This window comes from Lactuca virosa, chromosome 8 (assembly GCF_052849685.1).
Source record: "Lactuca virosa cultivar CGN04683 chromosome 8, Lactuca_virosa_CGN04683_v6, whole genome shotgun sequence".
NCBI classification, from domain to species: domain Eukaryota; kingdom Viridiplantae; phylum Streptophyta; class Magnoliopsida; order Asterales; family Asteraceae; genus Lactuca; species Lactuca virosa.
The window spans coordinates 349,903,575-349,919,393 of NC_136433.1; positions in this window are offsets into that span (position 1 = coordinate 349,903,575).

Consider the following 15,819-nt stretch of genomic DNA (forward strand, 5'->3'; position numbering starts at 1 on the left):
GTTAACTATTTATCCCCTAAGAAATTGTCCAGGTGATTTCTTCTCACCATATTATATACTTCAATATGTATCCTCTGTATAATAGATTATAATTACCCTGTAGTATATAATTAGGCCACCAGACTACCTTAGTTAGTTGCCTATCATGTTGAATTGTTTATCTGTTATGTAAATGTTATATATATATATATATATATATATATATATATATATATATATATATGTGTGGGGGGGGGGAGGATTTGAGGGCGGACCAGCTTTATGCAGAAGGCCAATATACTCGGGCAGACCAGCGTTACACTGAAGGCCAATATGCGGACCATCTTTACACTTAATGCAAAAAGGGGTGCACCAGATTTATGTTGAAGGCCATTATGTGTAAGCATTTTATATGTATTAGTGGTATATGATATCTTGAGGGAGTTCACTAACCCTTGGCTTAGAGTTATTGAATAATTGTTTTTCATGTTGTTCTTCGGCTCGAGGAAAGGCTCCCGCATAATTGTACTTGCATCGAAGGCAATGATAATATTTTAAAACTTATGCTAGAACTTTCTTTTGTAAATAAATGTAATGTAATGGTTTGTAAGACTTATGTTTTAATGAAATAAAAATGAAAAAATTTTCGTTGAAATTTAGGACATTACATGGAGGTTTTCTTGTTTATTTTTTTCATGATGTGTAAAACCCCGTTTCAGGTTGTTTCTTAATTCAGGATTGTGGACTATAATTTGATCATGTAAAGGTGTTGGGCTTCAAGAAAATAAAATTTAGACCTTATTGAAGGTTGATATTATTGGTTATGAGATCTAAGCCCTTAATTTGTGTGTTGGGACCAAAGGGGTAAAATGGGAAAAGTTATATGTCGGGCTTCTTGCATGGATTATGGTTTTAGTTCGAAATGTAATAAGTTAAAAGTAACTATATAGAATTGTGAGGCTTATCAATTCCTTTTCGTTCGTATAAAGAACGCCGCAAATGGAGTTGAAATGAAGAAGTTATGGTTGTTTGAAGTTGAATTTGAAATTGGGAATTTTGCCCTATGTTGAGCGTAGGAAAGCCCATATGTTGAGTGTAGGTACTGAATTCTAGACGCGAGTTTAATGGCCTATGCTAAGCGTAGGATATGCTACGCTGAGTGTTGCCGTTGTAGACCAAAACTCTAACCCTATTGTTTTGATCTATATTTAAGGGCTCTAACTTCTTGGGATGGTTTCCATGACCAACCTCCATCACCGTATATCATTCCTTTGAAACCCTAGCCACTAATTGTGAGTTTTGTAGCTTTTATGGAGTTTTGTGTGCTCTTTGAAGGAAGAAAGTTTTTTGTAGAACCAAGTTGGAAGCTTTAAGGTGTGTAGATCTGGGATTTGCAAGCCAACATCTATCTTTGGAAGGTATAAAGCTTTCATCTTGATGCTTATACATGTTAGATCTAGTTTGGTTGTGAGCTTTACTCTTTTGTCCCCATAATATTGGTCCTTGTGAGTATGGGCTACTCCAGACCATTTGACTGCCTCCTTCTGATGTTCTTGAGGTTATAGAGTCATAAAAATAAGAGCTTGGGGTACTCTCATCCATCCATGCATGAGTTCTTCAGCAAAAGGCGATACTATGGACTTAGAGTTTGGTTTTGTGCTCTTCTTGGCCATGCAAAGGGATAAGGTCAGAAACTTTATCCATTAAGACATTCATTTAGATTAGATCTAGAAGTTTGAAAGTTTGTGTTTCTATATTAAGAGCTTAATAGAAGTTTTTGGAAAACAGGTGTTTTACGCTGAGTGTAGCCTTCTATAAGTTAACCATAACTCTATGCTTAGCGTAGCCTTCTGTACGCTAAGCATAGCTCTATGTTGAGCATAGATTAGTGTGCTACGTTGAGTATAAGTCAACCGAGGGTTGACTGTTGTCTTTTTGATTGGTTTGACTTTTCGTCAACCATGTTGAGACTTGGTATTGGAAGGGCAAAATGGTCTTCTGCCCAAAGAAGGTTTAGATATGAGCGTAGACCTTTTGCGAGTTAGTTATTACCTTAATTGTTCATTAAGGTTTTGTTATGTATATGATTAGTGTGAGGAGACTCAGTATCATCAACTCGAGTGTGTCAGTTATATTGTCTTCAGTTTGAGGTGAGTATTCTCACTATACTATATAGGATGCTAGCTGTCTTTGTGACTCTTGCATTTGCATGTTGGGCTGGATCCATTTGTATGTATGTTGGGTTGGGCCTATTTGTTTGTATGTTGGACTAGGCCAATTAGTATGTATGTTAGGCTGGGCCCATTTGTTTGTAAGTTGGGTTATGCCCATTTATATGTATGCTGGATTAGGCCCATTTGAATATATGTTGGGCTGGGCCCATTTGCATGTTAGGCTAGGCCATTTTGTATGTATGTTGGGCTGCGCCGATTTTGATGTTGGGTTGGGGCCATTTGTATGTTGGGTTGGGCCCATTTGTATGGTACGTGGTTTTATTGGGAACTCACTAAGTTTTGTTCTTATGGTTTTGTGGTTTAACATTTTCAAGTACATCCAGCTCCAAAGGAATGGCCCGACATGACTGCACAGCATCCCCTGATGGCTTTTTCCGTACTGATTATTATTGTTTTGCTATGATGTTTGAAACACACATTTTACTCTGATTGGTTTCGGAACAAATGCTTTTATGGATTTAATAATTTAAAAATGAAAATTTTGTTGACATTTTTGCGATGTTACAATGAGGATGAAAAAGACGACAATCAATTCAAGAATCATTTTGGGATTTTTGGGGTTAATGGTGTTAAAGTAACTCCCTTAGTTCGTTTTGGTTTCCTAATAAGATACACATTAGAGAAAAAAACCACACACATTTCCCCTATAAACATAGGTCTTGCTTATCTTTCTCTCTAAATCGATCTAATTTCTCTTTCTTCTTTCTGTGTAATGTTGATGAACATGTCAATCTATGGTGTTTGTGATATGTAGTGAACATGGGCTGATTTCCTTGAAATTCAGTTTTCCAATGGGTATGGATTTCCCTCTTTCTCCTTCTAGTTCTCAAGTTGCAGGTTGGGATGGTGATAATCATGGCTGATAAAGGTCTCTTAAGAGTTGATGGTGGGTTTATGATAGCGAGATGAAGACTAAGGGGTAGAGATGGTGGTTGACTTGGTTGTTGAAAGGTGGTGGTTTTTTTGATGATGGTGGTCCCTAAGACGTAACCGGACCCTGAGCCACCTCCATAGAAAGTTACAGCAGAAGATGATGATTGATGTACTGTCTTCTCAAAAGATGAAGACGATGAAAACAGGCTCGAAGGATTCTAGTTGGGGAATGGTGAACTGGTTTGTCCTATTGAAAAGGAAGTTGCCATTGACCGATTTAACTCACAAACTTAACAACAGGAAAAAACAACCAATAATAACTGAACTAAAAACATTAAATATATTAGAGTTCCCCTACGTTCCTTGGTGAGTAGAACCTAAAAACAACATTGTGATTCGAAGCTCTTCTAGAGAGAGACAATCAAAGTATTATATATATATATATATATATATATATATATATATATATATATATATATATATATATATATATATATATGTGTGTGTGTGTGTGTATGTGTGTGAGATCGATAAGCTCCTCTAGAGAGAGAAAGTCAAGGTGTATGTCTATATATTTTCATATAATTATAGAGAGCGAAACTATTTGGTGGGGAAATGGTGTGTGTTGTGTATGTGTTTCTTTTGTTTTATGATAAAAAGAGAGAGAGAGAGAGAGAGAGAGAGAGAGAGAGAGAGAGAGAGAGAGAGAGAGAGAGAGAGAGAGAGAGAGAGAGAGAGAGAGAGAGAGAGAGGCCCAAAGTGGTGTTATTTGTTTTGTTTTTCTTTTCTTTAAAAAACTTTAATTAAAATTAATTCCAAAATAAAACAAAAAGGTTATAAATGTCTTTTTAAGTGTAGGAAACCAGAGAGACCATCTATGAGGTTTTTAAACATAGGGAGTATATCCCAACTTTTGGAAAAGCACATGGACCATTTATAAGTTTTTGCCTTTTATGAAATATAGAAACCATGCCTATAAATTTGTTACTAGGTAGGGACAATTTATGTAATTTTTTGAAATATAGGGACCAATCCTTTAAATATAATAATGCATGGGACCCATTTGGTAATTTTTTTCTATGTATGGACAATTTCAGTCACTTTATATTAAAACATGGACAATCTTTAAAGTAAGAGGGACCGAGATTTTTTTGGCAGGGATCTATTTGGGTAAATATCCCATCGAATGTAAGGAGTTAGTATAAAATTAGGGGTTGTATATGCACAAAAATAAATAGGCATAGTATCTACGGTGTTTTCTTGGCGGGGCCCGACATTTTAAGGGTCTCAAATATAGTAAATGAGCGTTATATTTGGTTGAGTTAATTAAAAAACAATGAACTTATTCTACTTTCTTTTTTAGCATCAAACATAAATAAGTATGTTGTTATTTTTGTAAAAAAAAGATAACTAATTAGATCCTATGATTGATTAAAAAATAAGTATGTTGTAAATATTGGTTAAAAAAGATAGACTAAATTTCACGGTTAGTACTTTTGGTTTAAAATTTTTCCCTCAAAGGGTCCTCATGAAACTTTTTATCGCATATGTAATCCTTAACTTTAGATTTTTTAACACCCTGGTCCTTTTAGTTTTAATATTGTTTCAATATTTGTTTTTTTAACTATGCTAAATACTTTCTATTAAAACCATGTGAAATTACTTTTTTGTTCTTTCTTTTATCTCATAATTAAAAACAAAAGAAAAACAAACCCTCAAAAAAATAAAAATATACATGATGTATTATTGGCTCTCCTAAACATCGACATCAAGAAAATGTGTATGCATCTATTCTTCTTCGGTAATAAAGTGCAATTACCCAAATTACAAGATGTGATAGCTCATAGAAAAAGTAAGATGTCATTATCATAATAAGTGGGTTAACTAAAAGTAAATGATAGCAATTATGAATAAATTATGAAAATTAAACCTAAAACCGTCATTTATAATGATTGGTTAAATTCAGGAGATTTAATGGATTTTAACCGATGTTATCTTAGTGTTGCGGTGCAAAGCTCTCCATGGGATGTTGAGCAATCCTATAAATACTAGTTTAGTACTCATTGTAGGTTGAGAGAGCTCTAATTGTATAAATGAGTAGTTTAGTCTAGAAATATATATATATATATATATATATATATATATATATATATATATATATATATATATATATATATATATAGAGAGAGAGAGAGAGAGAGAGAGAGAGAAAGAAAGAGAGAGAGAGAGAGAGAGAGAGAGAGAGAGTGAGAGAGAGTATTGTAGTCAAGCAAGCATATGCTTCTACAAATACTATACTACTCCATTATCTATACACCTTGTGCTTAAACGTTAATTCGTGTCTTTTCGATTATGCATGTTCTTAATTCTGCAGCTATCATCTCCACGGGATCTTACATGTGGTATCTGAGCTCAATCTTGGAGGTTTAAGCAGGTATTTCAAGATCAAAGATCCAAGATGACAACATTTTCGCTTAATCGACCGAATGATTCAAAATGTTTTGTGAGTCTCTCCATTGGATCTATTTTCTTTTCATGATAATCTTTTCGATCCAGTTAACTTTCATTTTCTTTAATCGAGCCCAATCATCAAGCCCATATTCATTATGATTCAATCTATTTTGGACTAAAATGAATTATCTGTTACTGTTTATATCCAAGTCTGAGCCCAAATATTGTTTCAAGCCTGATATCTAAATTCTTAAATTCAGATCTATTATGCTTTCACAATTATCGTCTTATTTGATCTTTGACTTTCATACTGTGACATCCCCAAATTCACGGTCATTTTAAAAATTTTATTTATGCTTATTTGAAAATCAGAGTATTCATTTTTAAAGAAAAATATTGTAAAATTTGTTCCCAGAAAACATGATAAATACATTATCAAAACATTTTCGAAGAAATGTATTCTGTTTATATTAAAATTTGGGATGTCATTGTCAATACAGAAACATAAGAATACACAGACCTTACATTCATTTACACTAGGGATATACATCTCCTTTAATATCTCAGTGTAATGTAGCTTCGTATCGACACCTGTGATACAATAAACTAAGTGGGTCAGGTTGGGAAACCTAGTGAGTACATAGGGTTTTCAACCCACAATAATAAACTTATTATGTTTCATCATCAAACAATTATCCCAATTACTCATCCGCATTATCTTCTTTATTTCTTAAGGATCTACCCTAAGAATCTGTTGGATTAGGTGTCTAAGCCCATAACTATAACTTGTATGTACTTCACCTGATAGTAGCATGGTCCTTTTGGGTTGCCTTCACCAGAGAAATTTGATAGGATGGACTTTTGACGAAGAGGTTATTTGTGATTTATTAATATATTATAAGTATAATATATTAATTGAGAAATTATATTATTTAATTAGTATTAATCAAGAATTGATTTGTAATTAATTTAGTGATCAAAATAGACTGATTAAATTTACGGGGATTGATTAAGTAAATCAGTAATACTTATAGTATGGGCCAATGATCCATGGTTGATTAGGGACGGGCTAAACCTAAATGATAGTCCATGAAGGTTTAAACCCAAAGGGCCTAAGAAATATGAAGGGTCATGGTGAATTAGGGTTTGCATGGATGAAAACCTAGTCTTTTCCACACTATAAAAGCAACCCCTTAACCCCTAAAATCGGTCATGCATGCTTGAGAAGAACCATAACTGTTTTTAGTGCTATCTAGCCTCTTCTCATAAGCCTCCTCTTGCATTTGCTGTTGTGACACATTAAAGGCATCACATTTGAGGTGCTAAAGCTTTTAAAGGCCAAGAACTACTAGCTACATCAAGAGGTATTCATCTAACTTGGTTTTATGTTGTATATCTTCAATTGCATGCTAGTTTGGATGCATGCTAGTTTGGATGCATGCTTTGGAAATTTGAAATTGCACGTATAATTAGAGAAAACTTAGATCCAAAGCATCTAGGGTTGCATGTGCACCATAAAAGTGTTATAGTGCTCAAAACCCAACAGTGGTATCAAAGACTAGGATTGTTTTCTATTATATTGATGCTATTGTGTTATTTTCAAAGCTGAAAAATTGCAAATTCTGGACTATGACTGCTGGAATTGACGATTCCTATGATTGGTCTCGACGAGTTGGATAATTAGATGATGAACTCAATGAGTCCATTGCCAGACTCGACGAGTTGGATCATCTGATGGCAGTTTTCTGGAGTTTTTGGCCAGAATTGGATTATGATCATTACCACAAATTGTTTTGTATCATTAAAAATGTTTTTTCTGATATGGTAGTGATTATCGTTATCCAATTAAAGGACAACTGTGAAATTTGAAGATAAAAAGTTGATTATTTGTATTATTTGATGTGAGTTGCCTTGCTATATGAGTTAGATTAGATCAACTTGATGAATAAAAAATTATATGATAATTGAATAAGTTATAATTGATCTAAATTGTTCTTGAAGAGAGTTTCATAATTTGTCCTCAAGTTATGAAATATGAAAACTCTCATTTATGAACATTAAAACTCATAAGTTATGGAAACCAAAAGTTTTGAAGAGTTACGAAACTTGCCCTCAAGTTTTGGAATTTGTAAACTCTCACTTATGAAACATTTAATTCCAAACCTTAGAATTTTAAAAGTTTAAAATTCAACCCTTATACTATTATATATATATATATATATATATATATATATATATATATATATATATATATATATATATATATATATATATATATATATATATATATATATATATATATATATATATATATATATATATATATAAGACAAGTCAGTCTTACCGTTCGTAGGCCTCATTCACGAAGCCGATCTATAAGGGGGGTATAAGGATACTGCCTATAAAATGGCGGTTTAATGGGTGTCCACTCTCACCCACCGCTTCCTTGATTGGTGGAGGGTTGTTAGCCGAACGGGTATGATAGGACATAAATTCTCATTAATAAGTATAATGAAATTATAAAGTAACTAAACTTTTATCAATTCCAAATCTTAGTTACTTTAGGAAAAATGTGAAAATGGTGCTATTCCATGAAATTGCACTTTGCACCTTGCTAAGTCGTTAGTGGAGCGTGTGTGGTTAACCGGCACACTTGTTTAGGACTAACAAGGGTGGGAAAGGGTATCTTGATGTCTGTCATAAATCAATGAAGCATGTGTGGTTAACCGACACATTGATTAGGTGATAAGTGACATCAAGAGTAGCAAACAATTTACATGGTTATTCACACCTTGTTTGTGATCCTCGGTATCCCAGTCACAAACTTGAAGGGCATAATCGAGATTTAAACATGCCATTGAAAGTTTAATGAATCTCAAAGAATCTAGGAATTTCAATTCATTAAAACTTAATAATCAATTTTGTTTTTCATGGTGGAAATTGGTAAATCGTGATTTACCTACCTTCAAATATTTTGCAATTAGATTACGGCATCCCTCTTCCGAATTGTAGAATATTGTGTTGGGTCCTAGCCTTAATATTTCATTTGGGCGTTATATTAAGGATTCTTATCTAATCTAAACTTGTTCTTTTTCCTTTTCAGATGTCTATCCCAAACAATGCTTCAGGCTCCAACCCTTCTAGCTCATTTTCCCTCATGAACTTGGTTGGGAGAACTATCTTTGATGGGTCAAACTTTAACGATTGGATTCGAAACATTCGTATGACCCTTCGCTACGAGGACAAATAATATGTCCTCGATAAAGAGCTGAAGGAGATTGATTAACAAACTGCTACTCCCGAGCAAATCGAGGAATACAGGGTTCATGAGAGGGACGCGACAAAGGTGTCGTGCATTATGATTGCTACCATGACAGCTGAGCTTCAAAAGTCCTATGAGGACTTCTGGCCCTTCGAGATGCACCAAGATTTGATGGAAATGTACCATCAAAGTGCCCGGTAGGAAAGGTATGAGATCATTGCCTCCATATTTACAACCAAAATGAAGGATGGAGAGTCCATCACGACCCACATTCAAAAGATGCAGAGATTTGTGGACCGGTTGCTGAAGTTGAATGTGAACTTCAATGAAGAGTTGGCCATTGATATTATCCTACATTCTATGCCTCCCTGTTATGATCATTTTCGTATGACTTATCATATGAACAAGGAGGAGGTCACTCTAAGCAAGCTTCAAGGCCTACTAAGAACTGCAAAAAGTAATTTGAAAGTAAAGGCTGTTGTGCCTGTTGGATTAGGTGTGTAAGTTTATAATTATTCCTGTAATGTACTTGACCCGGTTCGCATGGTCCATTTGGGTTGCATGGCATTGCAACACTTGGATAGACTAAATGAGAGAAATGACACTTAAGGATTATTAATATATTATAAGTTCTAATATATTAATAATATTATTTAATTAGTATTGATCAAAGAATTAATTTGGAATTATTTAAGTGATCAAAAAGAGACTAATTAAATATATGGGGTTGATTGTGTAAATCATCTATTCTTGTATAGTGGGCTAATGATCCATGGTTTGTATGGATTGGGTTAAAACCCATAAGATGCTCCATGGATAATCCATGGAGGTTACAAACCCATGGATCATGGAATATGGAAAGCCATGACAATTAGGGTTTACATGGTGTAACCCTACTTGTGCCACAACTATATAAAGAACCCTATGCAAGCAAAATCGGCACTATGACTACTACTTGTACAAGAAAGAGGGCAAGCCGATTTTGAGGTGTAAGTGAACTTCTCTCAAGGTCATTCCAAGTGTTGTGGTGTTGTGTGAGACATTTGAGGCATCACACTTGAGGTGCTAGGATCATAAGGTTCTCAAGGAATCCTAACCACAAAAGGTATGTTCTTCTTCTAGCATTTATGTTTAAAAGTTCCCCATGCTATGCTAGATAGTTGAAGAACCTTGGAAAATCAATTTTGCATGTATCTTAGTAAAACATCGATCCAAGGTTTCTAGGGTTGCATGTACACCATAGGGGTGTTAGAATGCTCAAAACCCAACAGTGGTATCAGAGCATAGGCTTGTTTATTTGATACTTGATGCAAACTTGTTGAAAAACTCAGTTTTCTGCATTCTTCAACATGAACTCGCCGAGTCCATGGGGGGACTCGACTAGTCCAAGAGTAAATCCATCCTACTCGTCGAGTAGGTTTGTGCACTCGACGAGTTGGAGCCCCTGAATGCAGATTTTCAAGTTTTGCTGCTGGAAATGGACTAGAAACATTACCCTAAACTGTTTTGGTGTTATAAAACTTGTTTTAGATGGTGTAATGGTTATGCTAATCCATTTTCAATGGCTATTATCAAAATTTCAAGATTTATATGGTTTATTTATGATTCTTGAAATTGTTGATACGAAGATTCATGAACTTATGAGTTTAGAAGATCATAGGAATTATTTGTAACTTGCTTGTTAGTTTAATTCTTGATCTTTATGTGTTTTAATGGAATCCATAATTTGTCCTCAAGTTATGGATTACCAAAAGTATTTCTTTTAAAAGTATAATGATGAATATAAAGTAACTAAATTTTTTATAAAATTCCCAATCTTAGTTACTTTAGGAAAATGTGAATAAGGTGCTAACCCATGAAATTACACTTTGCACTTTCATTAAGTCGTTAGTGGAGCGTGTGTGGTTAACCGGCACACTAACCTGGATTTAACAAGGTAGGAAAAGGGTAACTTAATGTTTATCATAGTATCGATGGAGCGCGTGTGGTTAACCGGCACATCGATTGAGGGGTAAATATTAAGGGTACCAAGTAATTTGCATGGTTACTTCACACCTTGTTTTGTGATCCTCGGCATCCCAGTCACAAAACCTGAAGGGCACACTCGAGATTGAAACATGCCATTGTAAAGTTCAATGAATCTCAAAGGATCTAGGAGTTTCAAAACCAATTAAAACCTAATAACTTATTTCGTTTTTCATGGTGGAAATTGGTGAATCGTCATTCGCCTACCTTCAAATATTTTATAGCTTGGATTACGTTATCCCTCTTCTAAGTTATAAAATATTGTGTTGGGTCCTAGCCTTAATATTTCATATTGGGTGTTATATTAGGGACTTTAAATCAACTATCTTGAATATCTCCCAAAAGATGTCTGGTTCAGACAATTATGATCTTCCCAAAAACTCTTGAAGATGATGTCCCGAAAATCATTCTTCACTTCCTCCACCTCCTCCAATTATTCTCCCTAACCCACGAGTTCAAAGACTTGAAAAGTTCAAGGTTACTCAATCCCTATTGGCAAGATGGAAAGTCTATATGTGCTCACATCTTGGAGATAAAGTTACATATTAACAAGCTGGGAGAGTTGGGTGTCAAAGTCTTGAGAAAGTTGGTTGTTCAATCACTTTCTAAGTCACACAGTGAGTTCCTTTGGGACTACTATGGAACATACTATGACATGACCCTAATGATCTTATCTATTTGCTTGGTGCTGCTGAATCAACAATGATTTGGAGCTCGAGTAAAGCAATTTGATTAGTAGATCAACTTCCCAAACTATCATGGACATTGACAATTGGTAACATTGGATATCTAGAAAAGCCTTTTCTTCCCAATGGAAAGGGATCGGCCATAGTCAACTCGGTTGACCAAATGGTAAAGAGAAAGGATAAGTCTAAGATAGTCTTGTGTGCCATTCCCAAAGGGTCCATATGTTTCTGTTGCCCAAGGAAGGGGCATTGGTTGCGAAGCTGCCTTAACTACCTGAAAGATCTGAGAGAAGGTCAAGTCAAAAGTTTGACTCTGCTTCAGGTAAGTCCACTATCTAACTCTATTAAGTTCCTATTTGGAGATTTTATATTACATGATGTGACTGGATCACATGTTGAAGTTTTAAGAATGAAAGGAAATAGAGGAAGCTTAAAGAAGAGTAAGCTGATTCTGATCGCAAAGATGGATTTCGATCGCATGGTTCGGTGATCAGAATTTTTGAGCTGCTGCTTAAAAGTTGTGATAGATTCATTAGGAATAGATAACAACATAGTTTTCATATGCATTTGCATTGTAAGGATAAGTTCTTCGGCAAGTTTTAAATAAAAGAAATGTTTGATTTTATTTATTTTAAGTATCCTTACAATGACATTTATGAAAAATTGTTCATTATATGATTCCATTGATAGCAACATTGGGAAATGGATTTGATTATGTCGTTTGTGGTAGTGTCATAATTTACCAAATAAGGAAAGATTCTCATCAACCAAGTTTCAGTTGGATAGAAACTTGGAATCATGCAACTTGTATTATATGATGAATGAGAATTTTCATCTTTGGAAAAATTAAGACTAGTTCCTTGTTCACATGTATGTGTGAGTCAAGTGAAGGACTAAGGGATCGAGGACACATTTTTGTGCACTGGTCAAGTCCACCACAAAAGATCGATAAGACTATTCGTCATGATTTACTAAAGTTTAGTAAATATGGTTATACTTACAAGTTTAAGTATAATTCTGAAACATTGGAAAAGTTTCAATGAATGGCAGAACGACTGAGAAGAATCAAATTAGGCAAAAAGATAAAAGTTTCTCAAATATGAAAAGATGGGAGAGTACTTTACTATCATGTTCTGTGATCATCTTAATGGTTTATAAATCATATCACAATTAGTCCTCTAAGGACATATTAGTGCATTTCTATGGCTAAGAAGAGGAATCGTGAATTGTTGAAATGGTTAAATCAAGAAGATGAGTCATACTTCGTTCCAGAAAAATTCTTAGAGTCATACTCCAAGATTGTAACTTGAGTGACATATCTTAAAGAAAGGTTTATAACACTTGTCAAATGTAAGAGTAAAATGAGTCCTACTCTTGTACATTTGAAGTTGGTAAGTTGTGATGTTTTGGATAAAACAAAGACCAACTAAGGCCAATTGTGTGAAGTGTTTGTCTTGATAAAGAATCCGCACTATCTCTTGAATGTTTGGCAAGTGAGTCTTATATGTCAAGAGGACAGTGGGAGTCTTAAAGATCTTGGAAAAACTTCAAAGATCTATTCAAGAATAAAAACCTCTAGTTGATCACTAGCACACGACGTGAGGTTTATAACCTATCGTGTTGACATATTCCTGGTTCTATGCCTATTCCAGTTAAAGTTGGCTTTGCATATGAGTTCTGAGAGTTCTCAATTGATTGCCTAACAACTTGGAAGCTATAGCAGGACCTTGTGCTGCCAGGTGGCAAGAAGTTGAGACTGCACAAGTTCAATCTATATGAGTTTGGATTTGTCATTAACCTTGTCGGGTGATTATGGTTTTGACAAATTCACATGGATAGGAACACATACACCATAAAATCTAAGTGTCATAAGTTTTCTCTCCGATTCATGAAAATGATCGTGAGGAAACACTTTCACTAAGTAGATTTTAAGTAGATAGCAATTGTGATATTTGCATTCTCAAAGTCGTTAGTGGAGCGTGTGTGGTTAACCGGCACACTAACATGGACTTGCGAGAAATGGAAAAGGTCTAAACAATTGAGACTATGATTATGGCATCCCTTTTCATAGTTCTGAAACTGTTTAGACACACATGTGTGCTATCTAAGGAAAGGTGTATGATTTTGATACAGTTTTATCAAAGCATCTCATATCAGAAATATGAACTTTGGTAAGAAGGTCAATAAAGTATTGATTTCTAGAAGTCCAACTGATTTCTAAGTACATGTCAAAGCTAGTGGGAGCATAAGTGTTATGCTGATAATCATCATGCAAGTGGGAGCATGATAATTATAATAACTGTTGCAAGTTAGCAATGTTAATTCTAGAAAACAAAAGGTTTCAATTGGGAAAAAGTTGTTTTACTATAATTAAGGGAGAGGAAATTGTTGGATTAATGTCTAAGTCCATAACTATAATTGGTAAGACTTGACCCGACCCGGCATGGTCCATTTGGGTTGCATGGCATCATGCATTTGGATAGACTATAATGAGAGAAATAACACTTAAGGTTGGTTAATATATTATAAGTTCTAATATATTAATAAGGTTATTTAATTAGTATTGATCAAGAATTAATTTGGAATTAATTAAGTGATCAAAAGGAGACTAATTAAATATATGGGTTGATTGTGTAAATCATTCATTCTTATATATGTGGGCTTGTGATCCAAGATTCCTTATGTTGGACTAAGTCTATGGGGTGACCCATGGATACTCCTTGGAGGTTAAAATCCATGGAGCATAAGGAATGGGTAAAGTTATGAGTTACATGGTGTAACCCTAATAGTCACCATATAAAAGAATCCCATGGCTCAAGAAATCGTGCACTAATGTGTGAGTGTGAGGGCTAGACGATTTCAAGGGGTGTTCAAGTTTCTCTCAAGTTATTCCAAGTGTATTTGGTGTTGTGTGAACCATTTGAGGTGTCACACTTGGGGGACTAGGCACTCAAGCTTCATGAAGACATTCTACATCGAAGAGGTATGTATTCTATCTTGTTATATTTATTATTTTGTATGCTAGATTAGGATAATACCTTGGATGTTCATAATTGTATGTATAATAGAGAAAACACAGATCCAAGGTATTTAGGGTTGCATGTACACTTAGGAGTGTTAGAATGCTCATAACCCAACAGTGGTATCAGAGCCTAGGCTTGTTTTCTTGTTATACTTGCAAAAGTAGCTGAAAAATCGAGTTGGATGCATATATTCGATTGTTTTGGCTGGAATTGGACTAGGAACATTACCCTAAGATGTTTTTGGACTTATAAACTTGTTTTTGATGTGGTAATGTTCATGCTAATCCAATTTCTAAGATAATTGTCATAATTTCAAGATTTGTATTAGTTTGTATGTTCATGCTAATTTCTTGAAGATTGATGATTTGAATTATCTTGTTCTTATGAGGTTCTTAGATTAATAGAAAAGTTGTGTGAAATAGTTGTTTTCAATCCATTTTAATCTAAGAGTTGATTCCAAAGTGTGTTTTTGTAACTTGTCCTCAAGTTATATGAAAAGTCACATTTAAGAATCATAAAACTCATAAAAGTTGGCAAAGGTTACAAAATGAAGAGTCTAGTTCTAATTAAATGGTTTTGTGACTCCATAACTTGTCCTTAAGTTATAGAGGTTCAAGAGTCTCTTCATTAAATAAAAAAAAATTGTAACCTTAATTAGTTCCATAAGTTACAATAAAAAAAAGTTATTTTTTTTATTAATTAGTTTAAAGTCTTCCATAACTTGTCCTCAAGTTATGGAACTTGAAGAGTTTTTTTTTTAATTAAAACTACTTTAAAGTCATAAGTTATGGAATTAATTAGTTTTGAATAGTTTCAAAACTTGCCCTCAAGTTTTGGAATTTGAAAAGTTTTCACTTATGAATACTTTAATTCCAAGTTAGCCCTTAGAATTTTAAAAGTTAAAATTCAACCCTTATACTTTATAATATTATAAGTTAATAATATTTATATATATGTATAAGAGTAAAGTCAGTCTTACCGTTAGTAGGCCTCATTCACGAAGCCGGTCTATAAGGGGGGTATAAGGTTACTGCCTATAAAATGGCAGTTTAATGGGTGTCCACTCTCACCCACCGCTTCCTTGACTGGTGGAGGGTCGTTAGCCGAACGGGTAGGACAAGGACTATAATTCTCCTTTCATTAAAAGTATTAATGATAAATACTAAGTAACTAAACTCTTATTAATACCCAATCTTAGTTACTTAGGAAAATGTGAATTTGGTGCTAACCCATGAAATTACACTTTGCACTTTACTTAAGTCGTTAGTGGAGCGTGTGTGGTTAAC